The following is a 20,371-nucleotide window of genomic DNA, read 5'->3' on the forward strand; positions in this document are numbered from 1 at the left end:
TGCACAAGTACAAATTGCTTCGACGGAAAACGAAGTTGGTTCAGCCCCTAAAGGAACGAAAAAGTAGGCAGCGCTTGCTATTAGCGGAATTGCCTATAAAAATATATGAGTTACGTCCCTTAGCCAGTGTATAATGACCAAGCTCCATCCCAGCGTATGACACATTTTTCATCATTGGATGTGCAGAGCAAACGCTGTTAGGAGTTTCTCGAGCCGGCAAGCAGTCTATATCCGGACTGTATATTGTGTATGTTCGGGGAAGCCCTACGAAGTCGTGTAAATGCTTTTTGAACTAACAAAGCAACTTCGATAGGTAGGTTTCTACAATATAACATAATGGGGTCCTAATAGTGATGTGCTTTGACATTTCTAACCGTTTTCTGTGATAACTCAAGCAGTTGTATGTATTAGCTTTCGGATTATTCCGTCCCGTCACCTATTTTCGTGGTATTTTGATATCACGTTAGAATAACCATACCAAGTAATTTCATTCATATTACTTGTGTCACGCATGTGATCTAGGATGTGTTCCTTCCGTTTTAGTGTCAAACGAGGATTCTATATCTGAGATACACTGATTTTCTTTCACTTGTAACTCTGTATACATTTGTCTGATTTTGACTAGTTTTTGTGTCCATGTACAATTACTGGTGGCAGCCACAATTCCCCAAAATTACGGGATATTGATATCATTAAAAATAACACTTCCGAATAGTTAATATCTCTGTATTTTATTTAAATACAACCTGGTGAAAGTTTTGAAATAAATGCATTCTTCTAGGTTATGTATTAATTGCATTATTGGCATGACAGTATGATCTCTATTCTAACGAATAACCCCAGGGAGATTAATATTGTTTATGTTTCAAGCAAATTGATATAGTACTGAAGATAAAATGTTGATATTGAACACACTTATTACAGAAAAAACATAACCAGTATATCCCCAACAAATATAAAGGTCAACTCAGTACATGTAGTGTGTTGCTGGTTCTGGACAAGAGCATTATAGTATCATACAATTATTCCCAAATTAAAACAAATTTAGCCGATTCACGTTGCTAATATATTTTATTACATTTCGCAGTAAATAAACATGCAAAAGTATTGGTTTCAACAAAATGACGTACGGTTCATGTTATGATCACAATACCATGTACACTTTGATTGTTTGTTTAAGTCTACACTCAGATGTATTCCAGGTAAATAAGGATTGTTTGTATATAATGACTTTGACCTTTATATTAAATATTAAGTTACTGTGTTCTAGGGAACAAAGCATAAAAAGAAGTTAAATTTCCACTGAAGAATGTCATCACAAGATACATTGGTTGCACTAAGTTCATTGAAACATTTCAATCACAACCATGCTCTTTTAATTGACATCAATCAAGTGCCAATGTATGTGATAACATCAGTGATGTTTCTCCACAACCACATGTTTGTAGAATAAAAAAAAAGGAATAATACAACAGACTATTGATGTTCATGGAACAATTCCTGAAATTCATTTAAATATTAACATGATAAGTGCTCTGTATAGAACATCATTTAACAAAGAAGCATTGCTATGAACAGCATTAGAGAAGCATAATAATTGTCAAGTTGTACATATAAATAAACAATTGGCACATTTTATCATTTCTCATGTAACAAGGAAACAGTACAGTAATAAGAGTTACAAGTTCACCTACTTTAAACTGGGTCATTCTTACATAAACTAATTTCAACTTCAGGTTATAACCATTGAAATGAATATACCAGACTAACATGATTATTTTTTTTTAAAACACTTGTGGCAAAATTCCAAGGACAGATTCATTAACATGTTTGAATATGGGTGGAAGGAAATGGCAGAGTGTTGAAGTTACTGATATAAAAGATGGAGGTGTAATATTTTACCTTAGTAATATGGTTTAAACCTGTTGTTTGGATACGCAATAAACTATTGGATGTATTGATTCAAGTTTTAATTCTGTGTCCAAAATTCAAAAGGGTAGTAATTACATTTAGCATAAAACTGGCCTGATAACTACACCGGCTATAATAAATACTCTCCTTTTCACATATACCTGATATCATAACTATTTGATGGTGATTCATGAACACATGCTTATGATATAGTCGGAAAAAGAAAATGGACACTACTTTAAGTAAAGGTTATGGAATGTTTTTGTCACTTTTCTTTACATACATACCATGTAGTAAAACACAAATAATACTTGAAAATTGATACACATTAAAACAATGTAAATCTCATGTGTGAATTTCATCGTCATCAACACCCCTTTATGGGACTTACTCCACCGTCGAAAATACAATGTGGAGGGACCCGTTTATGGAACTCACTCCACCGTCGAAAATACAATGTGGAGGGTCCCTGGGGTGTTTTAGACTTGAAATAAAATAAAACATTATGAAATTGTATACAGAATTCAAACATGAATAGCTTCAACACCCCTTTTTGGGACTGACTCCACCATCGAAAATACAATGTGGAGGGTCCCTGAGGTGTCAAATAACCACAACAAAATCAATTCCAGTTTCATAAGAAAACTCTACTAAAATTAGTGTCCATATTGTGTTTCTCACCATATCATAAGCATCTCTTTATGAATTATTGTCAGATAGTTATGAAACAACTTCTTCCTGAATACATGAGTGCATCTTTTCTTTCCAGAGTACATATTATATCAGGTTGTTGCAAATGTAAATACTACTTCTTGAATATTGGATACATCGGTAGGTTTTTGTGTGTCATATAATCAGGTTTACACATTGTGACATCCCTTGTGTACAGGTACATGATGCACACAGGAAATATTAAATGGGCAGTCCCCAATGAACAACCAGGAGCCATGATTATACAAGGTAATATTTCTCCATGCCATTATGGTAACATCAGTAACTTTAAACTCTTTAAGTGTCATGTAATGGTTTTATCATATTAGAATGTATAACATGTAATTCATAGAATAATTGAGAATAATTGAGAAAGCGCCATATGGTGACATGAGTTTCTTTTCTTTTAGGTCAGTTGAAATATATACATGCGAAAATGTAAACATATAAATAACATATACAGAGAAGAAAAATTATATTTTAACAGGTAAAATCAGAAATTGGCCCCAGGTCCACATTCATGATAATACAAGTACAGTCCATTCATATTTTGTAGAACATGCTTTTGCAATAACAGTCACAAACATAAATACAGGTCTATAATTATGATGAATACAAGTACATTTCATTTGTTTGTATGTTGTTTAATGCAGCACTCGGCAATATTCCAGCTATATGATGGCAGTCTATATATAATCAAGTCTGGCCCAGACAATCCAGTCATTGACATCACAAGCATCTATCCACACAATTGTGATCCAATGACATGCATCAACCAAGTCGGTGAGTCAGACAATCTGATCCCAATAGCCGCCTCTTACAACAAGCATAATCACCTTTTGTGGCAAGTATGTAGTGCTTAAGACCTATTCTACCCTGGATATTCAGAGGTCAGAACAAATCAAGCATCTTTTATGAAATGTTGCTGCTTTCACAGCTACAAAAGTCATTATTTATAAATACAGATGATAAAACATGTAAGTGTTTTTCATTAAAGAGATTTACAAATTGGTTTAGATAAGCACTTTTCAGATATACATGTTTATAATTCTTCAATATATATACATAATATGTACAGTGCACCTTATGTACATATGATATTATACACAAAATAATTGAGCATGTGCAATAACTTCACATGAACTAAATTAAAAATATCAGTGTCTTTTCAATCAATAAAATCACATCCATTACTTCATCCAGTAGAATCGATGTACTTTTCAACAATATTCCTTGTAAAATCAGAAGTTATCCTCAGATCCCCATTCATGATAATACAAGTACAGTCCATTCATATTTTGTAGAACATGCTTTTGCAATAACAGGCCTATAATTATGATAAATACAAGTACATTTCATTTGTTTGTATGTTGTTTAATGGAGCACTCAGCAATATTCCAGCTATATGATGGCAGTCTATATATAATCAAGTCTGGCCCAGACAATCCAGTCATTGACATCACAAGCATCTATCCACACAATTGTGGTCCAATGACATGCATCAACCAAGTCGGTGAGTCAGACAATCTGATCCCAATAGTCGCCTCTTACAACAAGCATAATCACCTTTTGTGGCAAGTATGTAGTGCTTAAGACCTATTCTACCCTGGATATTCAGAGGTCAGAACAAATCAAGCATCTTTTATGAAATGTTGCTGCTTTCACAGCTACAAAAGTCATTATTTATAAATACAGATGATAAAACATGTAAGTGTTTTTCATTAAAGAGATTTACAAATTGGTTTAGATTAGCACTTTTCAGATATACATGTTTATAATTCTTCAATATATAGACATAATATGTACAGTGCACCTTATGTACATATGATATTATACACAAAATAATTGAGCATGTGCAATAACTTCACATGAACTAAATTAAAAATATCAGTGTCTTTTCAATCAATAAAATCACATCCATTACTTCATTCAGTAGAATCGATGTACTTTTCAACAACAATATTCCTTGTAAAATCAGAAGTTATCCTCAGATCCCCATTCATGATAATACAAGTACAGTCCATTCATATTTTGTAGAAGATGCTTTTGCAATAACAGGCCTATAATTACGATAAATACAAGTACATTTCATTTGTTTGTATGTTGTTTAATGGAGCACTCAGCAATATTCCAGCTATATGATGGCAGTCTATATATAATCAAGTCTGGACCACACAATCCAGTGATTGACATCATGAGCATCTATCCACACAATTGTGATAAAATTAAATGCATCAACCAAGTCGGTGAGTCAGACAATCTGATCCCAATAGTCGCCTCTTACAACAAGCATAATCACCTTTTGTGTTGTGTTGCTTAAGACCTATTCTACCCCGGATATTCAAATCATGCATCTTTTATGAAATGTTTTTATGCTTTCACAACAAGGTGCAATAACATTCCAGTGTCTTTTGTTGAACAAAATTTACAATCTTGATAAAATAGGCACTTTTCAAGTAATGACATGGTAAAGATTGTTTTCATCACTGTTATTTTGACAGCTATATTCATAATCTGATCTCAACAGCTTCATGGTACCCAAAGTATGTAGGAAGAATTTTCGCAGATACATTCTTTAGTCCTCTGACATATACATGGTCAATAAGCGTTCCGCCTTCAGTAGTAGGTTCTGATACAATCTGTGTAAAACCATTTGATTCCATTAAAGTCAGTATGGAAGATGATGAAAACACATTTTCGTTGAAATCACCCATGATAATGGCTCGACCACAATGCTTATCAAGTTCCTGAACAAGCTGTAATAAATACTTTTTGAATATATCAACTGTGTATGAGTTTGGCCTGTAGATTATAACAACATGAGCTTGTAGTTGCATGACATAAAATGCCAGATACTCTAAATTGGATACTGGTAACTGAGCAAATTCACATGTTTTCACATCACTAGAATAGACTGCAACACCACCATGACTCTGATTCTTTAGTTCCATCAGTATTGGTTCAGATGATTCATAGGACTGTGATCTGGGTTTATGATGAAATGTATATCCATTAAGTTTAGCTTGATCAGCTCGGTGGGAATCAGATAACCATGTTTCTGTCAAGCAAATGAAATCAGCTTCAAAAAACCTCCTGTCATTCTGCAAATCTTGAATGTGTAAATGAAGGCCCTCAATGTTTAGCATAGTCAAGGTACATGTAGGATCACTATCATGTATACTCTGATTTGAAGGCATGAACTTTGGCATACTAGACAATGCTGCTTCAACTTTTTCACTGCTGTATATCACTGACTGGTTAAAATCCTGAATGATCAGACCATCAAGAGAGGATACTCGACTTAATGCCACATAAGCTTGTCCTGCTGCAAATATCTTGTCTAATGAAACGACAGCTTTGTTAACAGTTATTCCTTGTACTTTGTGTACTGTGCAAGCCCAGGCTAATTTCAGTGGATATTGTCGTCTAATGCCTCCATTGTTTGTAACAGTTTCCTCTAGTGGCTCAATGGGTGTGCTGTTAGAGTGTAATGCAGTTGAAGTTCTTTTCATTTTTCGCAATTTCTCACCAACATAGTCATTGTCAAATACAACATATATTCTCGAAGGGAATGTTTCACCATCAGTCAAACATATGTGGTTAATAGTTCCAAAGACTCCATTCACAAGACCATCTGATGTATCAATATTTTTTGTGATCATCACACGAGCACCAATTGCAACATTGAGACTTTTTTGTAAGACTGAGTTATAAACTCTCTCATGATGGTTTTCTCTCTTTTCAAGTTTTCCTGTTTTTGCATTTCGTGAGAAATCTTGTGCCTCAATGGAAATTGGATCTGAGCATATAGAATGAAGAGTAGCGACATTGAACTCATCAACCTGAGCATTTGTTGCGAAAATGTGAATGGTATGTGGATCATCTTCATCAGTTTCTCGTTGCTTGAGCATATCTATATCACTTGTTTCAAGAGGTTCTGACTTTTTTCTGGTTCGTAATCGATTTAGAACTTCTGCGAATGCAGGGTCTCTTTGTCTCATGATTTGGGTCAATTCTGTGATAGAGAAATTATCATTCCACAGGTCATATCCATTTATGCCAACATATAATGGTTTGCTCATAACAGGTGATAACTGATAAAAGTCTCCAACAGCAATTACAGATACATTTCCAAATGGTGAATAATCAGCAGTTTGTTTGATCTGTCTCAGTCTACCATGAATGTACGTTAACAGCTTATGATCAACCATTGAAATTTCATCGATGATGAGAATGTGAATGCTTTGCAGCTTTGCTCGAAGGCTATTGATCTTTTCCTCACTAAGTGGCTGGTATGGCAGTTTTGCATCAATTCCAATTGAAAGTGCACTGTGTATTGTGGATGCATTAATGTTAAATGCAGCAATGCCAGTAGGAGCTACCAAAAGTACAGACATATCATCTGGGTTATTTTGCATGGGTGCTAGCAGTCGTGTAGATTCATAGCAAATTGCCTTGATCAAATGGCTTTTTCCAGTACCGGCTCCACCAGTCAGAAATAGGTTAAATGCTTCAGGATTTTTGCCTTTCTTTTTATCCAAACACCATTGTCTTATTTTGTAGAAAACACCAGCTTGTTCCTCATTCATTGATCTCATTATTGTATCTGCTTCTGCTTTTGACACTGTACTCTGAAGCACCTCTGTTTTACATTGTGTCTTATCAGTGTGTAACAAGTCTGGCATGTTTTTAACTGATTCAGTTTCAGCTTCCTCATCGGACATGTTAGTATGCTCATCTTGACATTCTATTCTTTCAGATTCAGTCTCTGGACAGATTTGAGCCCAAGCGTCTTGCAGTTGATCTGATTGTTCAAGCAATTCCTCTGCTTCATCAATAGCATCACCATCCTTCTCAAACATTGCTTTGTTTCTGTCAACAATCTCTTTCACAGTTTCTACAGGACAGTTCTCAATCTGAACAGCACCAGTTTGATAGAAATCTTCAAATGAATTGAAGGAAGGTGGTTTTAACTGAGTATCAAATGTGTATGGCAAGAATAGCTGTAGTATACTGTGGTAGTATTTCTCTGGATTCTTTGTACGGGAAAATCTGGCATATCTGATAACTGCGGCATCAGTTCGTGTTCGTTTCTTCACATGACCAAGGCCATTTTGCAATGTTACTATTGGACTTTGCGGTTTAGAAACTCTGGATACTTCAGATTTTGACACCACTCTGTATTCCGAACAAAAAGTAGCAAGACACATGTTATTGAACTCATTATCTTTTGGTCTATTCTTGTATCGATCAACAATGCTGGTCATCCACATTTCATCTTCATCTAGTTCACCACTCTGTTGTTTGTTTTTCAAAATTTTAAGAGGCAAACTCATTCTGACAGGGTCTACAGTAGGAATGAACTGTACTTTGCGTGATCCTTCTTTCAATCTTAAATTGCAAACTCGAAAGACAGCTTCCTGAGCACTCACTTCTCTATTGTGTAGGTATACAGCACCAAGTTTCTTGAGAGCAGATTTTGCATCAGTGTTATCATTATTGGCTTCCTTTTGTGCATGATTCAACAGTAATCCCATTTCTCTTTCTGCCTTTGAGATATACGAAATGATGTATACAACACAGGAGTAAGCATCAACAACATACTGAATATCCATGTTAGCATTCCAACATCTGAGGAGGTCTGGATTGTACTGATTGACCCATACATCATTGGGATTGCGTTTCATGACAATGTTTGTCTTTTTGGCTACAGTATCACATGCTAGTTGAAACATATCTTGTGAAATACCAATAGTGTTGAACAATGCATCAACCGACTCAAATGTTTGCTCATCATCTGTTAGTGCTTGCCAAATCAGTTTCAAAATTGTTTTTGCACCTGGGATTGTCATCACTTTCACATTTTTTAGATATTCACAGAGTTCTTCAAGAGTATTTGGCAAATCCTCTTTTGGTTCAATCTTGTCTTCACCTCCTGATCGTGAAATGAATGTTTCATTGCTTGGTGGACGAGGAAAATTGAATCTGCATGTTGTGCCATTTTTCTTGCATGTCTTTGAATGTCTTTTGCTGTGTTTCTGGACACTATTGACTATATTGAACAGTTCCTCATCATTCTCAACAGAAGGCATTTCACATGTTACATATTTGTCAATGAAGGATTTTACTGCGTCATCATTGTCTTTGTCAACTTTTGGAGAATTCTCAACCCAGAAAAGGCAGTGAGTGTGAGGGGAACCTCGATGCTGGAATTCAACACGATAGAAATAATCTTTTATCTTTCCAATTGGCTCTGCTGGAGACATGATAACCTCTTTCAAGAAGCAATGAAATCTTTGGTCAAACATTCGGGCTGCTGTCACTGGGTTCTTTCTCAGTACAGAACATTTTTCAGACCAGTCAAGTTCAGTGGCTTTACGTTTATCACCTTCTGCTCTCAAAATTGTTTCAATCATTTCTGGCCATCTCATGTCAGCTGATGAAAATGAACAAAACCAGGTTGGAATACCAAGTTGTCTTATCATTGCAAACAAATCTTTCTGAGCAGACTGCCAGAATGGTGGAGTTCCTCTGATGGGTTTCAAGAACTTGTAGCCTTCATCAAATTTTAATATTTCTCTCAAAGAATCAGAATCTGTCAGATGTTCAGCGGTAACTTTTCTATTGTGTGACTGTGATCCCTTTCGCATTGCAATGGAAACATTTGACATAACCTGTTCAACTTCGGAGAGATACTGAGCATAAAATATGTAGTCAGTGTTTTGGGCAAATCGGCGATCAGCGTTCATAAGGCGTGTATGTAGGTAACGAGCAAGTGTGATTCTCTCATCACGATCATCATGGAAGGTAGGGGACCCTGAAGGGAACAGTACTGGAAAGGATCTTGCTTCATTGCTTTTGTCTGTCAATACTCGTACAGGATTATTTTCCTCAGCAGGTGCAACACAGGATATCAAGTGTTGATCAAGTACTTCTTGGCCAATATCAACAGGTTGTAGACACGTATTCAACAGTAATCCATGCTCTTTCTGAGACTCAGTCATTTCCATGTTTGAACCATCCTTGTCATCATCACTTAGTGTGTCAGTATCACAAGCATTAGTTTCATCTTTCTCATCAATAACCGGCAAAGGATTGACCCAGTCTGCATTAAAATTCACATCTGTGTACCATTTGTTAGATGTTTGAAGATATTCCAAAGCATTCTTTAAATGAGTCTTGTTTACGAACTGATATTGATAATGGCCTTTGTAAGTAATCTTTCTTTTTAGTTTAACTCTGATCATCTGATCATCTGTATCACATCTCGGTAACATACTGGTGCTTTTCTGAATGTTAGAAGGAACACATACTACAGGCCCATGTACACCATGTTGTCCACCTTTTGGTAATGCCATCATTTTCATGAAAGGAATATTCAAGGCAATCAAGTGCTGCTCTAGTTCATTTAGACATTGCAGTTGCATAGGAATAGGGTTAAGTTGAAGATTGTTCACTACTGCTTCTGCAGGCATTTTTCCAGACAAGAGTTTTCTGTGACAAGTATGACAAATCCACAATGTGCCTTCTGGACTATTGACAAATGAACACTGGTCATCACAACTGTCTGTGCATTGGTGTAGGTAGGAGTCTGTGATGCATTTCTCAGATACCGATGCGACATTAGTTCCTTTGTTTTCATACAAAGTTCTTTTACATTCAACAACCGATTTTTTGAAAAGCCTCCGATGACAAACAGAGCACACATATTCAGGACCTTGACATATGTTTCTGACAAAGGATGTTGCAACATTCTCCATTATTTTCCTTTCTTTTGTGATTTTCATAGCTCTGGCAGAATTTTTCTCTTTCAAATTCTCTCTGTATTCACTGCTAGCTTTATACTTTGCAATGCTTGCGGATTTAACAGTTTCTCTGTGGTTTGCATCTTTGGCATATTTGTCAGTGCTCCTTGTTTTTACAGCTTCCCTGTGGTTTGCATCTTTGGCATATTTGTCAGTGCTCCTTGTTTTTACAGATTCCCTGTGGTTTACATCTTTGGCATATTTGTCAGTGCTCCTTGTTTTTACAGATTCCCTGTGGTTTACATCTTTGGCATATTTGTCAGTACTGTATGATTTCAAAGTTTCTTTGTGGTTTGGGTCTTCAGAATATTGTTTTCTACTGTATGCTTTCATGTGTTCTCGGTGTGCTTCATCATTTGCATATTGATTTGAACTGGACTTTTTCTTGCGGTTTCTTAATTCAGGTACACTGTGATACTTTTCTTTATCTTTAGTCTGTTTGCTCTTTTTCACATTCAAATTCAGTGTTTCACACATATCTTTCTCTGGTTTCCTTTTGGCTGTGATATATTCTCTTTTAGCTTTTGCCTGTGCATATTTTCCTTTTGTTTTTTTTGTTTGTCCTTCATCAGGTGTCCCTTCATGAGCATCAGTGCATACTTTGTCGTCAAGTTTTTGTTTTTTCAACACTGAGGGTTTGTCAAATACAGACTGGTTGGCATTTCTCTTTCTCCTTGTATTAGCACTGCAATTCATATGTTTCTCACAATATTTGTCTGTGCACGAGTTTCTCAAGGCACTAACTGTGTTGACACAAACAACAACTTCATAATGAGATCCACCAATATGATTTAGATATATGGCTTTGTCAGTATTTGATGTGCCTGAATTGATCTGACTGCTTGAATATCTCAACCATCTGTTGTCAGTGTATGTGCAAATGTCAATTTCAAGTAGATTTGCAGCTGCAAGAATTTCTAGTTCTGTAGCCCATGTTCCAATGTACCACATTCTTGACTGAGATATGTATTGTTCAACTGACTCGTAACCTGGTCTTAAGAAGTGATTGAAGAGTTCAGCATGTTCTTTCAAGTGTGTCACAACAGCCAGTCTGATTTTCCTGTGGTTGTTTTCTTTGCCAGAGATTGCATATGAAAGACTTCTAAAGAAGCAATTGCCATCACCTTCAATAGACACTGTTCTGCATGGTTCACCAATTTCCACACCAAACTCATGATCTTGACACTTTGCTACACATTGGTGTTGAATGTCAAGCTTATTGCACAACTGTTCACATACATTTGATGACACAGGGCAGAATAGCATTGCATGTTTGTCAGTTGCAATTATGTCCACATCTTGTGAGTTCTCATCAGGTTCATCAATGTCCACCACATCATCATGATCAGTCTCATTGGTTTCTCTTGCAGTGTCAGACCAATTGTCCATAGAAATGGCATGTGCCTCAACGCCAGATATAATTCTCAGTGCTGTCGCTTCAAATTGGGTGTCTGCTTTCAAATTCCTTGAATGTGCAAGGTTCAAACAATGGTTATAGACCTGAAGGAGATTTGTGTACTCAATACAAATGCTAGTGCCATGAGGTACTTGTAATCCTGCAGCGTTTCGAGAATGTGAATCAAATACGTAGTATTTGTCATTTTGTTCCATAACAGCAAATGTTGCTTCTCCAAATGTCACAAAAGTAGAGTTATGTTCGGAAAATATGGTTTGAAGTGCAGCATCAAGACACATCACTTGTGGAAGGTTTAGGTCCATATCCTTCATCAAAAAGCCACTCAGAGATTCACCAAGCTCAATTGTAAATTGTTGACCAAAGTAGGGTACACTTCGAGGAATTTCATCCAGCAGAAGGTATGCATGACGAGAAGTTGACTGTCTATTGTTTAGTATGTGTTGATAAAGTATGTTTCCAGCACAAAGAACAGTGTCAAGATCATGTGTGTCCCATAAGGAAATATCTTTAATTGCATTGAACAGCATAGCAGATGTACTGTTAGCTACACACTGTTTACCACTGTGGTTACCAAATCTTGCATGACTTTGATCAAACGTTCCTTGTACACATGGTGTTTTTCTAATGACAACTTCATGAAACTTCTTTGAGGTTTCTGCATTGGGCATAGGTTCAGGCATAGGTTCAGGCATAGGGTCAGGCATTGGGTCAGGCATAGGTTCAGGCATTGGGTCAGGCATAGGTTCAGGCATTGGGTCAGGCATAGGTTCAGACATTGATTCGGGCATAGCTTCAGGCATTGATTCGGGCATAGATTCAGTTTCAAGTATATGATCAGTTTGACGACAGGTTTTAACGAGGCTGCCATCCTCGGTATCTTTGTATGGGAGGTGATACGCCTCAGTCATTTGATCAGAGTTTGTGGTTTCACAACAGGTTTTAACGAGGCTGCCATCCTCGGTATCATTTTTAGGGAGGCGATACTCCTCCATCTGTCGTCGCGCCCTCAGGTGCTTCTCTTCCATCTGTCGCTGCATGGCCTGCACCTTCCTCCAGTTCTTCCTCTGTGGCATCTCTGAAACAGAAAAAAGAATGAGGATAAGATATATGGATGAACAAGTTCTTTATTACAATTAGGAGCATTGTTTTAGTGTAGGTTCTAACAGTTACAATTAGGAGTAATGTTTTTGTGTAGGTGATAACTGTTAGAACCTACACCAAAACAATGCTCCTAACTGTAATAAAGAACTTGTTCATCCATATATCTTGTCCTTACTCCAACTCCTAATGCTTTTCAAAGAAACATAAGTGATGAAATACTCATTCCAACAACTATACTCCTTGAATAAGTTCGTACTTCCCCCAACTAAATTCAAATCTAAGGGTAAACTCATTGCACACATTATATGTGTCTGCACTATAATTGGCACAGTTACAAATATACTTACTTATATATAGCATGTGACTTTAGTTATTGAAACCTATATGACAGATGTTCAAAAGGCACTGTGTTTGCAAAAATGTGGCATTCAGAAAAAATGAAAGTTTAGTAACTAATCTCTCAGTTTGCCATTATCATCTCAACTTTAAGATGTCCAGGTGTGTATTAAGGAGAAACATTCATACTGTGTTTTTGCAGCAAAAATACAAAGCATCTTATAAACATGCCTTGACAAGACGGTGGTTGATGGGTAAGCAACAAATTTGGGTTTGATGATTGAAGAAACAATAGTTTCAGGTTTCACACTGAATTACAACACGTTTAGATTTGTGATGTTCATATTGACAAATCCTTAAAAATATTCTTCATAGTTCTTAAAGAGACAATGGATTATAGAACTTTAATATCTTCAGCATTCACATTTGCACAAAAATAATTTTTCATCAAATTGTGTTTTTTTTTAAACAGCACATAGCTACACTTTGAAAGAAATGACAACACCCTAAAGTTTTGATTATTTCATCTTGTTTTTAGGACATGGACAATCTGATGCACAACAAAATGTCAACAGACGACATCCAATCTAATGAAAGGTATATCAATTTTCTTGCACCACGTTAATGTGTAAATGAATGTTATTTTAGTAAATTGCACAAATAGCAGACTATTGAATGTGTTCCATTCTCTTTGACCTACTTCACATAGATAATCATTATCTCTCAGTTTTATACTACATGTGTTCATTAATGGTGACCAGATTAGTACAGTGTTTTCATAATTTTTTAGAAAAAGTTTAAATTTACATCATATATATTTTTTACAACCACTTCAACATATTTGTCAACGTGTTAGTTCAACACAATGGAAAGATGTGCTTTGTTAGAAGTCCATTTTCTTGCCATAAAACCGTTCAAAGGTAAAATTGATCAGTTGTTTTTCTTGATATGGTGATATTGTGATTCACCCATTGGTAAACGTTCGAAATCCTTCCCTTCCTGTCCTGATTTAACTGAAATATTGTTCAACACAACATTCAACTCAACACACTTAATGCAAAATGTAAAAATTGACACAACACATTGTTTTCTTGACCCTTTAATAAATTGAATATGATACACTCAGTCAATTGCAGCTATATGATGGCACCCAGTAGAGTCTGGATTAGACTATCCACTGATTGGTATACTGAACAACAATCAACATTTTTCAATCTTGTATGATTCAGCATACTGTATTTGTATTGATTATATTGTTGTTTCATGCAACTCAGCAATATTACAGCTATTGTATGACAGGATCAGACAGTGATTGGCATGATGACAATGCATGCTAAGTCTTGAAGTGTCAGCATGCTGTATTGTTTTCATTGTTGTTTCATACCATTCAACAATATTTCAGCTATATAATGGCAGCTTGTATGTCACTAGAAAATTGGTGGCCCAGTCGTCTAAGGCGCTGCAATACGCTGTGCAGAGTTGTGGGCATGGAAGAAACGTATGAACGTGGTTTCGAATCCCGGTTCGAATCCCTGTTTGCCCCGATTATGTTTCTAGGTTTGTCAGTTTCCATGGGTTTCCTCCTTAGGCTCACACGCCGCAATACTGTTAAAAGCGGCGTTAAACCAAACTCACTCACTAGAAAATTGTTTGTTCTTAACACTGCACTAAGCAATATTTCAGCTATATGACGGTGAATAATCAAGCCTAAACAGGACTATCAAGTGATTGATATCATGAATACATCAACCAATTCCTGTTAATCGACACTTGTGACAAGAACAATCGCCTCTTGTGACAAGTATATCAGCACATTGTTTTCTTTACCTTTGATTGTTGCCGCACTCAGCAATGTTCCAGCTATATGTCCGCGGTCTGTAATAATAAATAATTGAGTCTGGACCGGAGTCTGGACCTGAGAATCCAGTGATTGGGCATCAATCCAAGCAATTACAGCAGCATAGGTAGCTGAATACCCCCACTCTGCACTATTACAGCTGTATGAAGGCAACCAGTATTTATATAATCAACTCTGTACCACAATACTGTTGTGCCGTATTGTTTTCATTGTTGTTTAATGCCACACTCAATAACATTGCTCAGCAATATTCCAGCTATATGATGGTCTGTAATTAAAGTCTTGACCAGACAATCCAGTGATAGACATCATGAGCATCGATCCACACGATTGGGATACGATAACATGCATCAACAGTCAGCAAACCTGACCATCCAATCCCATTAGTCACCTCTTACAGCTTGCATCATCGCTTATTATGGCAAGCATGGGTTGCTGAAGACCTACTCTAACCGTAATATTCACAGGTGTCCCGTCATTGAACAAACAATACACATCACCTGTTCATTCATTATGTTTAATGCCACTCAGGAATGTTGAAGTTATATGTTGAAGTTATATGATCGCAATCTGAAAATAATAAGACTGGACCAGGCAATCCCGTGATTGAACAACAATCTTGTAGACTGCATTGCACTCAATGGTCAATCAAACCAGTGATTAGAATCGCCTCATGTGATGGCAGCCAGTATACAATCTATATTTTTTCTAATATTACAATAAACAGGCTATACTTACATAAATGCGTCCAAATTACCTCTTCCACAGCATCTAATTTCTCTCCGTAAGCAGCAGTTGAGATGTTAACTTTGTATACTCAAGAAGCTGCCAAGTTTTTCTTTGTATGTGGTATAATGCCATACACAGCAATAGTACAACTGTGAATAATTGCGTCAAACCAATGATTGATATCAGTGAGCACAATTTACATCCTTGAGGATTGATTCCCCACAAAGGTAAATATGTGAAGCCCATTGCTTCTTTTCAGTTGTAGTAAAAATATTGCTAAAACTCTCACTTACTCCCACTTGAAAGTAACATTTATTTAATTGTGTTGTGCATTTTAGAATGTGCAGAGCCGATGTGGTAGCCTACTGGTTAAAGCATTGTCAGGCTTAAGACCCAGATTCGATTCCCACTTGGGTACAATGTGTGAAGCCCATTTCTGGTGTCCGCTGTAATATTGTGTAGACTGCATTGCTTAAAGCGGCGTAAAACAATACTCACTCAGAAACACACAGTTTCTGATGCTCAAGCTGCTTAGGTTGAAGGAGATAGATTGGCAGCTAACTGAAATGTACCACCATGGTCTTTATATTATTTTTTAGCACCTGTTAGGATGTTTGATGAACAGAGGCACTAGAGTAGCCTAGAGGTAAAAGCGTTTGTTGATCATGCTGTTCAATTCCCCACATGGGTACAATGTGTGAAGCCTATTTCTGGTGTCCTCCGCTGTAATATTGCTGGAATATTGCTAAAAGCGAAGTAAAACAATACTCAAATCTTTCGGATACTGAATTAAGCTGAAGTTTCTTTGTTTGAAATAGATACATTGACAGCTAACTGAAATGTACCACCATAAATTTGTCTTTATATTTAAGGATGTTTGATATTTTGAAAGTGAACAGTAGCCTGGTGATAAAAGCGTTTGTTCGTCACGCTTAAGACCCAAGTTTGATTCCCCACTTCTGGTGTCCCACGCTGAAGTTTCTTGTGTTGAAGGAGATACATCACTGACACCTGACCAAGTGGTTAAAGCGTTCATTCCTCACGCTGAAGACCCAGGTTTAATTGCTATATGAATACAATGTACATCCGCCGTGATCTTACATGAATATTGGTAAAACTGGCTGAAACAATACTCAAAACACAGTCTTTCTGATGCTCAAGCTGCTTAGGTTGAAGGAGGTAGATTGGCAGCTAACTGAAATGTACCACCATGGTCTTTATATTATTTTTTTACCACCTGTTAGGATGTTTGATGAACAGAGGCACTAGAGTAGCCTAGTGGTAAAAGCGTTTGTTCATCATGCTGTTCAATGTGTGAAGCCCTTTTTCTGGTGTCCTCCGCTGTAATATTTATGGAATATTGCTAAAAGCGAAGTAAAACAATACTCACTCGAATATTTCGGATAGTGAATTAAGCTGAAGTTTCTGTTTGAAATAGCTGTTAATGTATCACCATGAATTTGTCTTTATATTTTAGTATGTTTGTAATTTGAAAGTGAATAGGTTAGGTTAGTGGTTAAAGTGTTCATTCCTCATTCTGGAAACCCGGGTTTAATTCCTATATGGGTACAACGTACATCCGCCGTGATCTTACATGAATATTGGTAAAACTGGCGTAAAACAATACTCACTCACTTAGAGTGTGCATTGAACTTAAATCTTATGTTTGAACTGCAACCTGTCGTTATTTTAAGATGTTTGATATTTTGAAAAAAAGAACAGTAGAGTAGCCTACTGGTTAAAGTGTTTGTTCACCACAGATTCGATTCCCTACTTCTGATGCTGTGACACTCCTGGAATATTAAAAAAGCAGCACAAAACAATTCTCAATTCTCTCATTTCATTCTGTTCTATTGCATTTGACAATGTTTGATTCTGAAATATATAATTTCCAACCACATCAAAAGTACAAATTGACACAACACAGGGTTTTCTTTAGTCTTTATTGTAACTGTAACAATCTTACAATATTGGTCAAACCTCCAAGTTGAAGATTCACCATCCTGTATGCCATACACAGCAATATTGCAGCTATGTGGTGAGGGCCTGTAAATAAGTCTGGACAAGACAATGATTATTATTGTCGTTGATAAGTTTATTGTTTCACGTTGCACTCAGCAGTATTCCATCTATATCACTGCAGTCTGTAAATAATCAGACCAGACTATCCAGTGATTGATATCACGAGCGTCGATCCACACAACTGGGATCAATGACATGCATCAATGAAGTCAGCGATAGAGGCTGACCACCCAATCCGGTTAGTCGCATCTTATGGCAACATAGGTTGATGAACACCTATTCTACCCCGGATCTTCACAGGTTAATTGGAATTGTCAACAACTCACAATCTGGACCAGTAATTGGTATTGTGAACAAACAATCCATGTTCTCAAAACACAATTACAAATCAGACATGCTAAATCTTGAAGATTCAGCAAATTGTTTTCAGTGGTCTGTAGATAATCAAGTCTGGACCAGACGATCCATGATTGAACACATGAGATTGATCCATGCAATTTGGGATACGAAGACATGCATTTGTTTTTATTGTTTAGTGTTTAATGCTGCCTTCCAGCTATATGATGCTGGTCTGTAAATAATTGATTCTGGACCAGTGATTCAATCCATCAAAATTGGGTTATGATGACATGCATCAACCAAGTCAGAAAGTCTGACCACCCGACCCCTACAACCTGATCCTGTTAGTCAGACGGTCACTTTTTATGGCAAGCTGATTGCTGATTCTACCCCGGTCATCCAGGTACAATTATGAATCTTACAACCTACATCTGTACAGCATACTGTATTGTTTTCGTTCTTTAATGCCATGTGCTGGCAGCCTGTAATTAATCTCATCCAGATTGATCACTTAGTCCAGTGATTAGTATTGTCAGCAGTATTGCAGCTATGATGGCAGCCAGTAAACAATCTATATTTTCTAAGAACATTACAAAAGACATGCTATACTTACATGATTTTATTGTGTCCAAATTATGACCTCAATGGCTTCACTCCAAAATCCAGTTGGTAACCAGCTGGGCACAACGAGATGTGGACTTTGTATACTTCTTTGATGATTTTGATTAAGCTGGTTAATGTTTGTGTCTTTGTTGTATAAAGCCACACACAACAATATTACAGCTACATGATGGCAGCCTGTAAATAATCAAGCCTGGACAATCCAGTGATTGATATTGTGAACAACGATCCACCTTGTCAGGGTACATTGACACATAATCAACAAATCTGGTCAATTTTGACCATCCAATCCACTTCGTCACCTCATGCCCAGAAGAGGTTGCTATGGATCTATTGTAATGAGGAATCACCTGAGCCTTACTACAAGTGTACAAATCTTTGCATAATAGTTCAATACTCCAACTTTAACATCCAAAAAGTTGTATTATTGTGTTTATTGTTTAACTCTACACTGAGTATTATTGCAACTGAAAATGCCCTGCAAATAACAGTCAGTGCTTGACAGTGATATTTGTGATTGACAATGAGCAACGATTTAAGCCCTCAGTGTTCTATTTCCCACAGGGGGCACGGGTGGCCCAGTCGTCTAAGGCGCCGCGATTCGCTGTGCAGAGTTGCGTCCCTTGGGCACGCCAGAAACCTATGATTGTGGGTTCGAATCCCTGTTCGCCCCGATTATGTTTCTAGGTTTGTCAGCACCATACCCGTGCTCGTGGGTTTCACCGGAGTGGTAAACGTCTGAGACCTGCATCACTTCGGGCTTTCCTCCCACATTAAGCTGACACGCTGTGATATAACTGGAATACTGTTAAAAGCGGCGTTAAACCAGACTCACTCACTCACTCACTCTATTTCCCACATGTCAAACGTATAAAGCCCACTGTGGTGATATTGTTGTGATATTGTTGGTATATTGCAAAAATCATACTCACTTGAAAGTGAACACATTTTTTTAATTATGATGTGTACAAAAAAATAACTCGACTGTAAATTCTGAAATTCAAAGACACAAACAATGACTGCCTGAAGCATATTAGATTGTAGGATATATAATTCCAAAGTACACCCATGGATTGGCCTAAATATGATAATTGACCATGTGTGGTGGAGTAGTCTACTGGTTGAAGTGTTGGCTGAACATGGGTTCGATCCTTCACATGGGTAAAATGTGTGATGGTGTACCCCACCCCTGATATTGCCAGAATACACCTAAAAACGGTGTAAAACCCTACTCACTCACAAGTTCACACATTTGTTTAATTCTGTTTTTGTGTATTTTAAAGTGTGCATTGAGTTTTAACTGTAGCCGTTGTTTCAGAAATTTGAAAGACACAAGCAATGTCTTTCTGAATCTAAATGTCAATGTCTTTCTGAATCTAAATGTAAGATATACATGGACTAATAATTCCAATATATCACCAGGGATCATTCTTCATATTAATTTTTTATTAAATGTTGGGATATCTGATACATTGATATTGAACTCCTTGATTTAATTATGCCATTATGAATCTTAAACTG

The 20,371-nt window shown here is 36.8% G+C and overlaps 1 long non-coding RNA gene across 2 annotated transcripts; it reads left to right on the forward strand.

Annotated features, from left to right (window-relative positions):
- The first annotated feature begins 229 nt into the window (after positions 1 to 229).
- LOC139441751 (uncharacterized) lies at positions 230 to 14,015 on the forward strand. 2 transcript variants are annotated; one of them, XR_011651647.1, is made up of 3 exons: positions 230 to 313; positions 2,801 to 2,871; positions 13,820 to 14,015. It is a non-coding gene; the product is annotated as an uncharacterized lncRNA (long non-coding RNA). The 2 variants fall into 2 exon arrangements; XR_011651646.1 differs by lacking the exon at positions 13,820 to 14,015 and adding an exon at positions 3,276 to 3,437.
- The last annotated feature ends 6,356 nt before the right edge of the window (positions 14,016 to 20,371 follow it).

Source organism: Haliotis cracherodii, unplaced genomic scaffold (assembly GCF_022045235.1).
Source record: "Haliotis cracherodii isolate W230 unplaced genomic scaffold, xgHalCrac1.p SCAF_43, whole genome shotgun sequence".
NCBI lineage: Eukaryota > Metazoa > Mollusca > Gastropoda > Lepetellida > Haliotidae > Haliotis > Haliotis cracherodii.